We start from the raw sequence: 18,223 nt of genomic DNA on the forward strand, positions 1-18,223 counted from the left end.
TTTCAGAGTTTCCAGCATTTTTCTCATGGTAACTAAAATACTGATCACACTTTACCAAAATGCACATTCCTCATGAACATCTAAATCTTTTCAATCTAAATCAAGTAATACACTGCTAGAAAAGATTTTTAAAAGCTGGAGGTGTTTCAAACATGCAAAGAATCCTGACTCAAATTAAGTTTGGGGGGAATTCTGCCACTGAGTGTGCTGATGTTTACCTTTATCCTCCAGATTTAGTCACAGGAAAGAACCTTCTTGAAAAGAGTTAACTGTAATTAAACATATATAAATCAGCAAAGCTGTCTGCACAGAGGCTATCCCATTCATTTAATGCAGTTAATAACATATTCTCAAGTAGGGAATGTGTAGTAATTCTCCTAGTGTAATAGGTGACTGCTGGTTAGTCAGACAGCAGTTTAAATTTTAGCAGTATTGGTTTTAGATGACTCACATATTTCCCTCTGTATTGACAAGCCCAGAAAATATTTACTTTATGAGACCCCATTTCCAGGGAGGCTGTGTCAAATTTTCAGAAAATGTTTGAGCAGCATAACTGTTTTAGAATGAACCAATGCCTTGTTGTGGAAGTGTCACAGCATCAGAGATGAGCTGAGGCTGGCAGTCTGGCTGCCCTGCTCGTGCAGGGTCACCTACAGCCTATGTCCAGTTGGATTTTGTGTATCTACAAGAACTGAGGCACTACAACCTCTCTGGGCAAACTCCTTCTGGTGTTTATCAACCTCACTGTAAAAAAAGCTTATGTTTAGACAAAATGTCTTGCATGTTAGTTTCTACCCAGTGCCTCTTGTTCTCCTCACCTTTCTCACAGAAAATTAGCAGTTTCATGTAGCTAACTTCAATTACAGCATATTCATTGGGCTTTTGCTTACTAGGTAGAATTAAAGAACAAACACTGTAGCTTGTAGACCACATGTTCAGTCAGGCCAGGGGAAATGGAAGATCAGAGAGACAGCCCAGAAGACACAATAGTGATGACAGCAGCCAGCTGTACTAGGATCCATGCATATAGAACCCCAGATAGGCAGAAGTGATAATGACAATCTACCCAAGTTGTCCCAAATACTGTTTAGCCATGGTAAACATGATACCATACATTGCATAGAATAATACAGGAATTTCAGTGTTTCAGAAGAAGGTACCTACCAGGTATTTATGTCCTTTATACCTCAACATATGGGAGGTAGCCTGCCCAACATAAAGGGTACAAATACAGGAAACCTCAAGAGAAATGTTTAATTGGGTCCACAGTCCTTAGAACACACACCACAGCCATTACCTTTGCTACTTCCAAAGCATTAGCTATGCATCAAGTGCTCTGAACAGCACAAGCATAAAGCTACTACCTACTAAAACCAATATTTCATCAACAAACACCAAGTAATATAATGAGAAGCAGAATCACCTTTCACTTACACAAATACATTCATATAACTCGTGCCAGTTTAAAACACAGAAACCAGTAATAACAAAGTAGTATTTGCACACTATTATGGCTGAACAGCCAAGGTATTAAATCTTCCAGAATGCACCTGAGCTTTGGAATAGTGTTAACCGGCCATCTGATGAGGTAGCAATGTGCTGTAGGCTGACAATTAGCTTTCATTGGGCAATGAACAGATGTTTAGCATTTCATATGCTTTCACCTGAAAAGTGCTATTGAACGGTGTCCCTGTAAATTGAAGAGAGTTTAAATTTACCTGGGTTACCGCTAAGATCCTTACGTGGTAAGAGATACTGCCTCAAACCATTCAGGCTGGTAACAGCGGGAGGAACTCAGCCTAGATATGATTTGATCCATTAACCAAGACTTCAGTAAAGGAGCTGTGGCAAAAAGACAGAAGGAGGCAAAGTAATGCCAGGAGAGGAGTGAAGTGCACTATTTACATAAATTCAGCAAATTCCAAGTGTGTGGTGGTGTTGGTTTGAGGTGTTATTATTAAAACTTTAGCAAGAAAAGAAACTGTTTATCAAAGACATGTTTTAGATGAGAAGGCTCTACAGCAAAGAGTCACTGGTAAGGCATATGCCATAAGCAAGGGTAAAGATGACAATGGGGGCTCTCCAGGAATGGAAATGCTATCTCAGTTTATTTGGCTGTGGCTGCCAAGAGCTAGATACACTGAAACTATAGACATGTTCGAGGGGGGGTTCACTTAGGTATAACCAGCAAGTGAGCAGCTCTTTCTCCATACGCTGAGGTCTGAGACCTCTAAAGCCTTTGACAGAAATTGTTGCTCAAAGAGGGCACCTGGCTGCCTAAAGAGTTTCTCAATGTTCTTGTGGATAATTGAGCCTAGACTTACTTTGTGTCTAACTCACTACAAAATCTTGGCATAAACAAATCTGTTCAATTTGTTATTTAAGCCTGGGTGACAGCTGGATCTCTTGATGTTTGAACATTCTTCATCATTGTCCATTGTGGATGTATAGAGGAACACAGCAGAATCAAGATCCACACTATATATAACCCTTCTTTCATTACAGGTTTTTTTTCCTTAAACCACAAAGATAAAAGATGTGTTATTCACCAGCTAATCCCTGAGGTTATTTTTTCACACTCCTCTCATGACTGAGAGAAAGCTGTGTTGCAAGAATATAGCCTTCCCAAGGGTAAAAGAGGTGACCTGCCTACAGTGACTGTTTGCAGAGACAAACAGAACAAATCAAGCAGAAGCTCAGTGCTTTTCAACCATAGTATATACTCCGCTCTTGCCAGTTTAGCTCATGAAAGATTTCACTGTCCTTGAATGTCAGAGTCTTATGTCCTATGAATGGAGACTAATTCCATTCACTGTGTCTGGTAAAGGAAAAAAAAACACCATGGATCAACTGTGCAGGTCTTCAAGACTAGTTCTGACACTTGTAGTTCCTATGGAGCTTTATTCAATAATTTTTTCTCAAACCTTTGAACCCTGTGGTGTTTTAACACTACAGTGAATTTCTTCAGGGATTAATGACCCCCAAAATAGGGATAGACAAACTCTTCTGACCTAATTGATCTTTTGTGCATGCCACACAAAAAACATTTGAGGGGTTTTTTAACAAGTAATGAAACATCTCATGCCTTTTCCAGATGTCTCCCCTTTGCTTTTACTCTCTAATTCACTAGAAGCCTTTGGTACAGACAGATAAGTGTATTATTTTCTCTTAAAACTTAACTTCTTGACATTTAAGGTGTACCTCCTTCCTGTCTCATTGCAGGCTGAGAAGAACACATAATGTTAAAATCATCTCTATTTGCACTTCAGTTCCCAGTAGGAAAAAATTCTTCCCTGAACCACAAAGATAAGGTGCATATACTGTTCACTGACTTCTGCTTTGGTTTATTTTCCATGCCTATTCTAGTCTCTCAGGCCCCTAGGCTTTCTCCCAGGTTTAGTTTAGCTGATTGGTTGACCTGTGGTCAGTGTTGATGAAAAACATTTTAAAACATGATGATTACATGTGAATTACGTATTTCTTAGGCGATGAAACATCATTAACTTGCTTCTTTAATTCATAATGATTAGAGGAACAGCATAAGAGGATTGTGTGGCACATGCTACCCTTATCTGGCCAGTTTCCCTGAGATTCATGAATCACATGAATCACAAAGCTACCACGAGAAAGCAAAACTGCTGCTGCAAAAGACAGCTACATCTTGTTCTCTGCTCCCCCTCAGTATTCAGAATCAGATCCTCAGGATCTCTCGGTTTTCTTTTTTGTTTGTTTTTTTAAAATCACGTTGTGAATGCTAAGTGTTTGATTTTCATTGTTAATCACTGTCTTGGGAAGCTCTGAGAGCCACAGTCAGAAAAAGCAAGCTCCTTTTTTCCTACCCAGCTGAAAAAGATGCCCCAGCAACACATCCCCTGTTAACTATGAGCACTCTGATCAAATAAGATTGCTGAAAAATGCTTCTTCCCTTGTTTCAATCTGCAGGCAGGCATACAGCTTTGCCATTAAGAGAATTACAAAACTGCTGTGTGAGTGCTTGGAACCTCCTGCTGATCACTCACTCAGTGGATGGCCTTGAAGGTGCATGTCCCAAGCATAAGGACAGGCATTTCTGAGGGGCAGAAATAGTTCTGGACATTGAAGAACTATTCTGTAAATGCTGAGGATCTGTTGCTACTGCAAAGACCAAGTTCATTTGAGGTATGGCTACATATGGTTATAGAGCATGTGATTTGAACCTTCTACTGGAATCTACTGGAGGCACTCAGACCTGTGGCATGTATTTATTCCTCTGTCATAGCTAGGGTTCTGAATGGGCCTGGGATTGCTGGTAGAACAATATTTACCAAGCATATTCATAGGGAGAAAACAAGCACTTGAAAAAGTTTGCTTCGTAGGAAACGTGCAAAATAGTCCTGTTTAAACTCAGACGCTGGAGGAAACCTTATCATCTTCTTTGGCTAGATCTTTATCCAATAGAGGCTGGAATAGCTGTGCTGTTGTTGAATTAAAATGTTTTACACTGATTGAAACAGCCATTATTAGGATTGAGTTTTTAATTCTGGTTACATATATTACCTGAGACTTCAGACTATGTCCCTCCCTGAACATGATTACTTACTAGTGAAGAGATACTGCTTGAGGAAAGCTTTAACAGCCAGTGTGTCATGTCCACCAGGAGTATTCAGAATTAGAGTCTTCAGACAACAGGCAAGTGTGAGAGGAAAAGCTTCTTCCTATATCATTGCATCAGTTAAAACAAATAGCACACGTCTCTGCTTTTGGATTTCACTTTGCTGCTTCATTGCAATTTAGACAGAGATTAAGAAGGTCCTTTAATTTGTTCTACCTATTTTGGGATCCTGATATCTTGCAAAAATGAAAACCTTGTGTTAAGGTTTATAATCTGAATTCTGGCCCCCGCTCTGTTGGCACAAAGCACTTGAAAAAACAATTTAAGTAATTTTAAGACACCCAAACTTGAAATTTTTGGTAATAGAGTGTTTAAGGCATTTTGCAAAGCACTGTAATATTCCAAATGTAAAATTTCTTAAACCAGGTAGGAAAAAACCTCAAGGTTTTCATTTCTCAATGAAATTGAATTGCAGAAAGTATAAAATTGTAAATTATTGTTGCCTTTTTATATGCAATGATATCTCTTGCTCCATTCCTCTCTGACTCCTAGAAGGGTGTAATAGGCATTAGAACGTGAATTAGAGAGAATTAGACTGTCATACACAAAATGAGATAAATTTTGCCTAAGTAACCTGTAGAGCCTCAACTGCTTCAGCATCTGAGCTCCTGAAAGTTTTTATTCCTACATTATCAAGTCTGTAGCAGCTGAGTAATATGAAGTTCTTTAGTTAGAAGGGAATTGAGCACAGAGAAATTGTTGGCCTTCTGTCAGACAGGGCAGATAGCTCTACAAAAATGCTGCAAACCCTGTGCTAGTTTTCAATTCATTTAGCTAATCTGTATTCCTGTTGCTGCCTAAAAAAATACCATCTTCCATGGAGAGCGAAAATATAAGGATGGCAAATGCTCTTATGGGGCAAGTATGCCCTCTACGAAGACAGGGAAAGGGAAGGGAAGAAGGAAGGAAGGGAAGGAAGGGAAGGAAGGAAGGGAAGAAGGAAGGGAAGAAGGAAGGAAGGGAAGGGAAGGGAAGGAAGAAGGAAGGAAGGGAAGGAAGGAAGAAGGAAGGGAAGGGAAGGAAGAAGGGAAGGGAAGGGAAGGGAAGGGAAGGGAAGGGAAGGGAAGGTTGCATGGAGACTTCAAAGCAACCTTCCAGTATCTGAAGCCTACAGGGAAGGGCCTCCAGGGAAGCCAAAAACTACTCTTCATCAGGAACAGTAGTGATAGGACAGGTTGCCCAGAGAAGCTGTGGATGCCCCAACTCTGGCAGCATTCAAGGCCGGGTTGGACAGGGATTTGAGCACCCTGGTTTACTGGAAGTGTCCCTGCCCATGGCAGGCAGGTTGGAACAAGATGATCTCTAAGGTCCCTTCCAACCCAGGCCATTCTATGATGTATCATCCAGTTACCTTGCCCTTCTATTGAAAGACTTAAGTTGAAAATAAGACTGAGAAATATCTAATGCACCTTTACAGAGAAAGCCCACTTCCAAAAGAAATAATGTTAGATATTTTGTAGTAGTTTTTGACTCTCAAGTCACAACTTTAACATTCAATAAAAGCAACTTTCATAATCAAAAATTCCCAAACACTTGTGCTGGTCTTTTACACAGGGCTGAACATTTTACAAAACAAATGGAAAATTCTTTCCATAGACTCATACTAAAATAAAGGTGGGGTTTTGGAAACCAGTTAGTTCTAAACAAAACAAGACCAAATATTGACTTGCCTTTGGAATTCCCTTATTTTCCATTGCAGAACGGCTAGTTAAGCGGATCCCAAGCACATGAGTGAGTCATGGAGTCACTGTAACATTAAATGCTTACCTTAATATTAAGGCATTTCTCTGAAACAGGTGTTGCTCTTTATCTGTATCTCACTGTCACTTGAAAAAAAAATGAAGCAATTGCAAATAACTGCATTTTCACAGTGCCACTAGCTTGTGTTTACAATCTCTGTTGAAAGCCAGCTATACCATAAACCAGAATGATTCCAAAGCTCAGGTTTTGCCATGGACTGCAGCTTCACTGGGATTAGCTGTGTGAAGACATTTGTACAGTTCAGTGAGGAGCAATCAGGACCAAGATTCACCAGTGGTTTCAAATGGACAGGTCAAACAGTTGCTACCTTCAGCTGTCTATCTGAACATACATGTTTCAAAGGCTGAAGCCTATTTGTAGGTTGAAGGTACTTCTGAGCCACCACACTCTGCAGCTTTGCATATTAAGGTACACTGAAATTAGCACCAGATTTGTTACATGCAGAGCAAAGAGTCACCAGAGTTCATGAAGAGCTATGCATACTTTCAGCTGCTCTTGGTGCAAGGTGGAAAGTGTACCAGTAAAGTCACACTCAAAAAACAATGAAGCATCAACCACTTAAACTGTAAATCTCCTCCTTCGAATTTAGGATGGGAAGAAGGAAACACTCTGGTGTTGTACCAGGTATACCCACCAACATAACAATTTGGAACTACTAGTGGTTGCTTTAATCCTCTACGCAGATGTCCTGACCTTGTTGTTAAATAAATACAGTGGCTTGAAAGCAGCTTCATGACACTAATGAAAAGTGGCAGTGCATTAAGTTAGCACACAGGTATTCCTACATACTGTGCCACACTCTGGGTTCATGTAAATGATTCCATGCTTAAATAAAGATAATTTGAATAGCCCTGGGTGATGGACCATGCAGAAAAGAAGGAAAGATTATGACCTTGGATCAAGCCGTTGTACTGGCAGTAATTACGAGGTCCTAAGACCAGAGTTGCTTACACAAATCAGATCTCAAAAGAATATTTTATGGAAGTCTTCAACCAACTCACAGTCTTTGCTTCCTAGGAGCACATAAGATTTCCACATGCAAGATTCCCTTGAGGACTTGCTGAAACCTTACGCTTAGAAGAGATCTGGAGCTATTGATTGGTGAAAGGGCAATGACTTAGCAGTTAAAAGCCATGCTGATTTCTCAGTGTTATCACTACTCATATTATTGTGATGCAAATATCTTATACCAAACATGAGGAGTGCTGAGAAGATACTTATTTTTGTTTAATAAGTACATGAAGTTCCTATTAGGGGTCAAAGTACGTGGCCTTGCCTGCTAGGGTAGGGACATCATGGGTTACAGAAGCCAGTACTGCCATCTCACTTGAATGAATCATGGGTATATCTCAACTAATCCTCTTTTGCTGATGGATACAGATCTGTTGCATCACACCCAGTGGAGCATGGTTCTGGGGTACACTTTGGGCTCTTAAACACTTTTGGGTTGCTGCAGCTTTGTTGGCATTTCTGCTAGAGAACAGAGTCTGTACTAGCTACCTGTGTGTTGGCACAGGATCTCACAAGCCAACTGAATTCTCAGTTTCTCGTGTTACCACTGGCTCTTCCAGATATGTCAGTAGTTTCCATGGATTCATCCTCTGGCATTACATTCCCAGATGAGGCACAAGGAAGGGAACTGACTTACAGACAATCATGATGGGGGGGTGGTATCTTTGTGATACATCTTGTAACTCATTTTTATAATTCATAAATTAATGAGAATAATGTTCCAGAGACCCATACAAAAGAAAACATTAATTTGTACCACAAGAGTCATTACACCAGCTAGCACAATTACAAAAGATGGACAAGTTTCAGGCAGATACAACCTCTTCCTGCTTGGAGATAATGAACACATAGGATTAAATCTCAGAAAAAATTTATGGCTAAGATGGCAACCCACTGGTTTACAGAAAATTTCTTGATAGAGGTGGGATTCTTTTAAAGAAAGGCAATATCACCCTGAAGGAAAAAAAATAAAATGGGATTGACAGGAAATTTGCAAAGTAATGCAATGCCAAAGTTCAGAATAGCTTTTCATACAAGTGCTTTTATAATAAACTTTGAGTTTTTCTATTGATTTCCACAGAAGTAGAACTGGATGCAATGGTGGTGATCTGTCTCTATCCTAGTGATGTAATGACAAGTTTTTGAGGTTGTGCATTTGGAAAGGGCAGCACCAATTCAGCAATGTTCTTTATATCTCTTAGATCCCCTTCAGCAGAGACAGCGGTGATTTAAAAATTCCTGTGAACTCTTCTGATTCAGAAGAGACAGGAGACAGACTGTTCTTCCGAGAGATGCCTAGCACCAGAAGGGTGTGGTCTATCTGGGATCTGAGACTTCGTGACAGTTTTGTTATGTTCTGGCTCCAAACCACTTGTTTTCTTTACTTTCCAATTACTTTTCATTGCAGGGCACAATGTTAGTTCATCTCATAGGAATTTGTTTACTGTTTTCCACTATTTCAAGCCTGTTTCCTGGTTAGTTTTCAACTTGGAAATTACCTTTTTCCACATAGACACATTTTTCCACCTGCAGTTCTGATTAGATACTATTTTTTCCACTTTTTGCATTACTCCCATAAGAGCATTACTTCTCACTGAAGAACACCAGTTGGCCTGCAGCTGTATTTTTTATTATGGTTGAAGGTCTTCTCCAGTTAAGAGGACGTCTTCTTTGCTGGATGCTGACCAGTAATAACTCACTGGAGTAAAAGCAGGGAAAATAAGCCAGGCATTTTGAAGTGCACTCTTGATGTGGTTTGTAAGTTATTTTTCACTGTCTTGGTCTGTGGGAACGTGCTGTCAGCTCAAAATCTAGTTTTATTTCCTTCTTTCCCTGCTCCTCCCCTTTCCATCTTATTTTTACTCTTTTTTCTTCCTGACTTTCTACGCTATTTTTCTTCCCCTCTCACCTTCCACCCTTTCCTGCCTTAACGATATTTTGTAAGCATCATGGGCTGCAGCCAGGAGAGGGAATTTGATTTTGTGGTGAAGTTCTAACAAAGCAAGAGTGGGATGTTTAAATTGATTGGCAAAGCAGCACATTCAGTATGGAAGACATTGAGGTTTTTCATCCACTGTTCTACCATACTGTTTCCAAACATCTTCAAATTACATCTTTTTACAGGGCTTAAACCTGCCAAATAAAGGTATCAAGCTGACAGGATTCTCTGTCTCGCCTCTCTCTCCTAGTCAGTGGTGCTTATACCAAGGCTAACATGGAGGCACAATAGAGGATTCTGTTTTCTCAGAGACCTCGTTCTTGCTAGCATTAAGTCAAATTCCTTCCTTTAAGTCAAATAGATAGGCTGTTGAGGTTACAGTTAGGGCACTGAAGGAGGAGGATATTGAGGTAACAAAGAAATTGTTGTTTCAGAGTGAAAAGTCACCACAATATGCAATACCTTTTCCTGGCAGTCCTTTTAATTCCTAAGACTAAAATCTCAAAGGTCTTACATTGCTAAGGGAAGCAAGAAGAAGGAATTCAAGAGCCAGATGTGCTGTCTGAGCAAACAAAATGTTCAGCACCTTCTGAGGGAGCCCTGATAGACATGCTGTGCCATGTTGATGATGTGTCATCACACTATTGTGAGCATGATGGAGTAGAGAAGTGGAACCAGGCCCTGCATTGCCAGAACAGCTCAAGGTTAAGTGTAACATAAATCCTAGCAGCCAACAGGAAAAGTTCTGCTGGAATATTGCACAGTAGCAGCTGGAAGACATTACATTACAATTACAGTTGGCTCCTACTCTAAGACAGGTTTGTTTAAGATGTGTGCTTTTCTACTTAGTAGTAAAATATTTTAAATCATAATACGGTTTAAAATAGAGAATATATATATAGTCACCCTATAATATGTGATCTCCACTTCCACTTGGGAAGGCAGAAATTTAAAAACTGTGTCATAACATGCACACACTTCAGATTTATTTAACATTTTCCTTGGCTCTAATTTTCTACTCTCTAAATATTTATGATTTACTTTCTAAATATATAAACTCAGCTAAATGGAATATATACAGAAAAACAAATTGGGAGGGTTCTGAGGGGTATGTTTTCACGTTCTAAGAATATAAATCATGTAGTGCACCCCAAATGGATCAATATTTCTTTGGCGAAAGACGTTTTTTTTACCATAAAAATAATTACAGTGAGAGATGTGCCAGTTAAGGACAGGTGGTTATATGCAACCAACTGTATCGATGTCTATATAAACCAACCAACTCCCAAGAACTGTATCTGAATCTGTGTGTACAGATTGTATGTGTGAGATGGGAATTACTTATTAAAAAACTAAATGTAATAACAATTAATGCCCGTCTGGCTTCAAAGAATGCATACAACTGTGACCAGAGCTTGAGCAGGTGTCCTGTGTCGCTTCTGCCAGAACACAGTTAGAAGTGCCCTGGACTTCATAACCTGCATTGCTAAGAGCAGAGTGCCTGAGGATTTAACTCATGTTGTATGTCAGACTCTGCACCTCATACAGTCATATTCCTAAGGGACAGCCAAGACAGAGCATGGAATGAAACCTGTGATGTTCTGGAAGAAGGCTCATTGTAGTCTCATATTGTGGTGGGCCCAGAGGAAGTAGAGGGTGTAAAGCTAATTCAAGGCAGTAGGCACCTCAAAAGGGAAAATACTCCTTCCTTCAGTGGAAAAAGAGCTGGAGAACTGTTTTTGTACTTTTTTCTTGGATTCAGCTGCAAGTGTCCAGTTCTCAGTGGCACTCATCAGATTGCTTGCTGTTCTTTAAACTGACACTGTCACTGTCACTGAGGTGACAGGTTTGACTTAAGTCCATCCATGAGTTTCTTCTCCTTCTGCAGGTCTAATGTCTGGTTTCTTAGCACATCTCTTACTCCTTCAGATGTACTCTCTTGTGCACAGAGCATTTAAGCTATGCCTTGGTAAATGTCTGGGGCTTAAATTTTGTACCTCAAGGTATTTATTTGGTTTACACTGACTTTCATTTTCTTGGACTGCCATTAATTTAAAGTTCTGTATCTTTGCTTAAACATGAAATGTATTAATCAGTGTTATGATAGGTTGAGTTCTACTTTATTACACTTAGGTGGAGCTGGCAAAATCACATGGTTATATTGATTTGAGCTGAAGTTGGGGTTCAGTTTTGACCTTCGACATACTCACACAGAGTTCCTGCTGATTACAATAAAAATTAGGCATATGCAGCCAAGGCTCAGCATTTGGCCTTTGGTCAGAATGTGTATTAGGTTTTGCTTTTCTCTAGAAATAGAGGTTATGTCAAAAACATCGCCTATTTGAAACTTGTTTACTTTTGCTTGTCTAAAATGAGTTGTCTGTTCCCATCATCTGACCCCACATGAAAGTCACAGAGCTGACTTCTAACTTTGCCAGCTGTAGTTCTCCCAGATTGCCAGTACTTTTGCATCAATGATGAGGACAGGTCACATCATCTTGTTGACACAAAGATAAGCCTTTGCAATGCAGCCCAGGGATGACACAGGTGACACTGTCTGTCTGTTTCACAAACAGAAGTATAACGTCAGTTCTTGTTGGAAATTCCCCCTGGTCAGGCACCTAATGAAAAACAGTGGTTTAGTTGTTTAGATGGTACTTAGTTATGTTTATACAGGAACTGTTAAACTAATTTAGCAATAACATATTTAAAACTACCACTTTGCACAGTGGAACCAAAAAGCTGAAAACAGCTAAAACTAATGTTAGTTTGAATGGCCCCAACAGAGCTGGCCAAATTTTTTTAGCACTTATTTTAGTGTCATTCCCACAGAGTGCACAGAAAGTTGAAGGTGAGACAGAGTTTTCTCGTTCTGGTTCCAGTCAAAGGCACAGCAAGGAATTTCCTGTACTGGGAGCTTATATTGTCTGAAGATAAAACCAGAAAAAGTTGTAGGGGAAAAGAAGAACTACTACACAGTTGTTGAGATTAAAAACCTCAGGCAAAGAAAGAATGATTTGTTCAAAGTTACCAGAGGTTGTGGTGTTCTGAGGACCTTCACTCACTGCTTCTGGATGAAGCACCAGAATATTTTTCTACTCAAGTTTTGCTCCTTGGAGTAACATTTAAGAGTGTGCATGGCAGAGTACAAATACACACAAAAACAAACCAAAGTAGTTCAGATAAACTTGTGGTTTATATCTACTCTTTGTGTGTCTATGTCTCCCATATGCAGGTGAAAACAGCTGTCCAGAACAGTAACCTAAATCTACTTTTTAAGTAGTTCTAGAAGCAGAATTGGACAGACATGAGGAAGAAAGGAATCACAGTTACTGGCAAAAAGAGACTATGAGGGTTTGGATGAAGTTCTGAGACATCCTTACTCATCTGACCACAGTTACTGCTGGGCTGAAAGCACCACAGAATAGGGCTATGTAAAATACTCTGCTGCTTGTGACACAGTCCATGTTGTACTGATAAAAGGTATGCATTTCTGGAGATATTTTGTGTTATTTACTATGAATTTTTAAGGCTCTTTTACTGAATTTAGCAGTTTGCTTGTGATGTTAGAATAGTCCTTTCCTGTAGCAACCTTGAAGTCAAATTTTGGAATCAGCTGAATTCCAAAAAACCATGGGGAAAATTGAATTTGAAATAATGTGGATGCTTATATGTAAGTATTTAGATATGTATGTACAAGACTTAGGTGCATATAAAGTAGAAAGCAAGGATGGTAAGGCATTATCATTTAAGGAGCTAGGGCTCAAAGAGGCTTCCTTCTATATATGGGGGAAATTTTCTTTCTGCATTCTTAAGAAGTTTTGTGGGGTTGATCTCTTTTTTTGGTCTTGGCACACTACTTGTGCGGGCCCTACCAAAGTGATGGCTGCATACCTTCAGGCAAAGTTCTCATTGTCATTTGGTAGGATCATTTCCCTGATGTTCCTCTGAAGGCATTTAAAACAGTTCTCCTTTATAAGATTAGTTGGTTTAAGTTTGTGTAAAAAAGAGTTTAAAAGTGAAAGACAAAACTGCTGCTGAAGTCTTCTACTCAAAGGTCTCCTCTTCATGCACTACTCCCAAAATCTTGTGCATATGAAGTCTGAAAATGGCAACTGATTTATTTTTGCAAGAACTGAGACAATAATCGGAGAAATGTAGGCTTTAAGGTCATGATAAAAGCCTGTGGAACACTATAAAATAGCAGTTACTACTGAAAGCTTGATAGTTAGGTTGTGAAGAGATCCATTGGCATCTCTGTTGAGAGGCTGATGACACCAGCACCTTTCTTAAGAAATGTGAGGAAACACCTCCCTAACTAGGACAGATTCTGGGAACAGAATGCCAGACTGTCTGAGTCATATTCTCTCCAATGGTTTAAAAGTCTAAAAGAACATGAAGTGCAAGAAGATCTGTTCTGAGTCAAGTAATGGAGGAGCACCTGAACAGGTGAAAATTTTTGATAAAAAGGTGGGCCTCTTTCAGAATTTACACAGTGAGGAGCGTGGCAAAAGTACTGGCCTCCCAGAGAACAAAATCTCACACAACTTTTTGTCAAAATGCTGCATTGGACATGAACATTTATGAGTATCTTACTATTCTCCTTTTGCTGCTTCCCTCATCTTTTCACTGTCTTTCTCTCTTTTGAAAAACAATCATCTTGATATTTCTATCGATTCAATTATTTCACATTTATTTGACATGTGAGATTATCCAGAAACATTAAATTAGATAAATGGTCTCATACCAGAGAGAAAATTCAAATGCTAGTGTAGCCATAGGCCCTTTATTCCTGGTATATTATTATATGGTAGAATATAATATTAGGGCTGACTCTGCCTCACTTGCTATATGACCATTCAAAAAGTCCACCTCTGAAATGGAAACACTTCCAAGTATTTTGGCCCATGTAAATGCCAAGCTGTTTCCATGTATTTGAAAGACAAAGTCCAGCCTGTTTGTCCTGCAATATTCAGGTAAGTGTTTTCATAGAATCATAGAATAATCAAGATTGGGAGGGACCTTTAAGGTCATCAAGTCCAACCATCAACCCAGCACTGCCCTAAACCATTAAACCACATCACTCAGTGCCAGAACCAGATGTTTTCTGAACACCTGCAGGGATGGTGACTCCACCACATTCCTGGGCAACCTATTGCAGTGTCTGACTACCCTAACAGTGACAATTCTTTTCTTGTATCTAATCTGAATCTCCCCTGTGTCAGCTTACGGCCATTCCCTCTTGTTCTCTCACTGCAGGCACAGTAGGAGAAACTGGCCCCCTACTCACCACAATCTCCTTTCAGGGAGTTACAGACAGTGATGAGACGACCCCCCCCGAGCCTTCTCAAGGCTCCTCTTTTAAAAGGAGAAATTCAAAAATGAAAGCTCAAAATATCAGAAAAAGTAGAAGTGGCAGTTGTCTCATGGAAACTTTGCACCATTTCTTTTAGTAGACAATTATGTGTAAATACTGCTTAAAAATGTGAAATAACATTTTGTCAGAAGATGTAAAACCTAAAATACCTGCCTATTTGTTTTTTTCTGGTTTTTATTCCTTGTATAGAAAACAAGGGCTCATTACTTAACAAGATCCATCTCTTCAACTTTTCTTTTTTTTTCTACTGTAGAATTTTTAAATATAGGAACATCCAGCAATTTTAGTTTTGTTCTTCTTTCATTGAAATGATGTGGGAGGAAAAAAAAAACACCTAACAGAAACTAACAACCTCTTTGTTAGATGGCATGCTGATGAGGATGGCAGAAATATCTACCCTGAGTTCAGGGGTCAGAGTTGGACTGTAGCAATAAGCACAAGGAAAGAACTGGGGAAAAAAATTTTTTTTCTTTCTTGCCTGGCTTTCTGAAACTCAGTAATCTTTCAACAAAAGACTCTTTAGATTTGCAGTTATTTGGGATTGAGGAAGAGGTATTCAATTTCACTGTCAGCTCCTTCCAGCCAAAGCTATAATTCAGCAGCTTCCACCAGCATGCAGAAAAAGAGTTGTCAATCAGCAGTTAAATACTGACATGAATAGTGCCTTTGTCGATATTTCTGTTCTGCCTTTGAAAGCTCACAACCCAAAACAAAAAATCTTTTGACAATGTGCGAAAAACAAAACTGAAATGCTTCAACAACCTTTGGCAGCTAGAAAGCTGCCCATATAAAGTCTTAAAAATTGAATGGTCTTTGTCAGGTGGAGGAAAGCTTGTGTCCTGAGATTTGACCATCAGTAGTTCAGCAGTGCAGCTGTGTGTCTTATAAAAGCATTTCTTAGATGTGTCACTGTGTTGGTTGCATTTTTATTCACAGTCACAAAACATTTGCAGTCATCATTGTATTCATCTTGAGTGAGTTTCCCTTTTAAAGGCATTAGCAAGACACTGAGTTTCCAGATCTTCAGCCAGATTTGATACATTCTAAGTTCTGCCAAATAAGTCCCCAAGCTGGGTGATTTCCTTACCTGGAAGAATAAAGATCTGAGTTTGTGTTGTTTCCTTTTAAAATTCTGAATGTTCTTGGTGTCACAGACTCAGGCTGACTCTTTGGTAGCACCAGCAGAAAGCATTAGGTAAGCCAGACTTAGATAAAGTATTTTTTTGTGTAACGTCCTAATTCAATTAAGTTATGTAAGCATATTTCTGACTTTAAATACATGGATAATTTGAATTATTCAAGTGAAATGCTGGCCAGCTTCTGAGATGTTTTGCTTGTTCTCCATGAGTGGCTGCACTGTCAGCAAAGCCTTTCTGAGTGTGAAGTGCAGAGAGCGGGGATGGAGGCAAAGAAAGAGAAGAAGTTTTCATAAGAGGCAGTAGGAAAACAAGAGCTTCACACACACAAAGAATATACTTTTCATACACATAAATTTATAATCATCTATATTGGATAGTGTCAAGGACAGGTATTGCAGAAAATATTGCAGGCAGTGACTAACTAAAGAGCATTGGGACAGAAGTGGAGCAGTTATCTTGAGTTGCACAACCACACTTGCAAAACTGAATATTCAGACTTGTTTAGATTAAAGGGCACATAGGCCAAAGCTGCCAATTTATCTACTGCTTTTATTCTCAGTTGTCTTGGATTTTAACTTTCACCAGTGATGGCAGGAAAATTATTACTACCTATGTAATATCTAGCAGACTCAAAAGCAGCACCACTGCTCAGTCTGCTCAGAAGTGGCTGGGAGTCCAAATTTTCTCTACAAAATTAAGCCCAAGACTTTGTGTTCTAGTTCTTTGTGGGAAAGGTGTTTCGGTTTTGGTTTTTTTTACAGGATAAACTGCTTCGTGCTCACATACAACAATTTGGAGTTGGTTTTTTTCAGTCATCTGGCATCTTTTGTATACTAGTTAACACCTTTTGGAAGGGCATGTCTATTGTAGAATTGTTATGTTTTCAGCAGTTACCTGTAATTAGATCAATACTTTCCTCTGGATAGTCATTACTCAGATTAACAGCTGAATTAACCTGCATCTTTTATCTGTAGGTCATCCAAGATCAGTTCAGCTGACTGTAACCTTCCACTTAGATTTTTAAATTAACTAGTCCTGGTAAAATTCCGGTTTATGTATACTCAACATAATTTATACTAGAGCAGCCCAGTTGCCTACCTCTAGATGCACATGGTAGGAAGGTCTTCAATTCTCTGATCACTGTAAAAAGAAAGAAATTCGCTGACATGCAAAGCCAGCAGCACTGGAAATGATGGACAGGAACTCTAGGGTCTTTGAAAAATGGGGAATGGGGAACGCATCTAAGTAACTGACGGTGCCAAGGAGCGATCTCTTTTCCCAGCAGAAATTCTCCCAGATTCTTCCAAGTAGATTCTTTTAGAGCATAGGAGTCTTCTAGAAACCTAAAACACACTTGCAAATCTTTAGGTGGAGAATTAGCCTGCAGCTTCTGCTGAGGAGAATATTGCTAGCTAGAATACAGGCTGGGGTAAACCTTCTTAATATTACGAGGTATAACACATGGTCTTAATCTAAAGCAGATCAATGCAGGTTTGCTTAAACAGGAAGAGACAGATGTAAACATTGAGGTAGAAATAATTTCCAAATGCTGCCTGAATTGAGAATATATGCCTATAGATAGATGGAGAGATACATACAGAAACATTTAGCATCCAAAGGCAAGCCTAAATTGTAGGGCTTTGGATAACATTCTGCAGAGCTGTGCTGGATGAATCTGTGGTTTCTCATGGCACCAGCCATCTCCACTCATTTCCAGCCTGTCCTTTCTAATGTAGTAAAATTGGAGGCTTGGAATCAAGAGCAGAAAATACCTGAGTGAATTCTGTTATTTATCCTGGTGTAATATTCTTATGGTGGTAATTAAAAACCTACACTCATATTTTGAATTTGCAGTAAGTGCTTATGGTAAAATACTTTTTTTTTTTCTAGATCTTTATCTAGGATGTGCAGTTATTTTGTCCACTGAAGTAGTGAAGTAACAGTGACTTAAGTCATCTGAGCTTTAATCCTGCCTGCGACTGGAAGCCCAGTGTTTCCTTCCCACGCTTTGCAGTAGCAGAAGAAAAAGCATTAGACAGAAATTACACTTCTGTTTTGGACCAGAGACCATTTCTTCTCTTTGGCTTTGGTTTCTGGGTTTTTTTTCCCCATTTTTAGTTTATTTATGAATTAGTCAACACCTACCAAAGGTGATACTGCAGCTGAAATGGTAATCAATTATATATCAGAAAATCATTGGGCTATGCATGCACTGACAAGTGGGATAAACACAGTAGGAGTGGATCTGTGAAATAAAACAATTCATGGGTATTCCACAATACATTAATTTCAGTAGGTTTTACTTTAGATTGATCCTGCTCTGATTCTGTTGCTCATTTAGTGGC

At 39.3% G+C, this 18,223-nt stretch overlaps 1 long non-coding RNA gene across 1 annotated transcript; it reads right to left on the minus strand.

Annotated features, from left to right (window-relative positions):
* Positions 1-8,155: 8,155 nt before the first annotated feature.
* LOC120411472 lies at positions 8,156-17,155 on the minus strand. The gene is made up of 2 exons (XR_005603785.1): positions 16,977-17,155; positions 8,156-11,983 (listed from the first exon to the last, which is right to left on the minus strand). It is a non-coding gene; the product is annotated as an uncharacterized LOC120411472 (long non-coding RNA).
* Positions 17,156-18,223: the final 1,068 nt, after the last annotated feature.

This window comes from Corvus cornix, chromosome Z (assembly GCF_000738735.6).
Source record: "Corvus cornix cornix isolate S_Up_H32 chromosome Z, ASM73873v5, whole genome shotgun sequence".
Classification (NCBI taxonomy): Eukaryota; Metazoa; Chordata; class Aves; order Passeriformes; family Corvidae; genus Corvus; species Corvus cornix.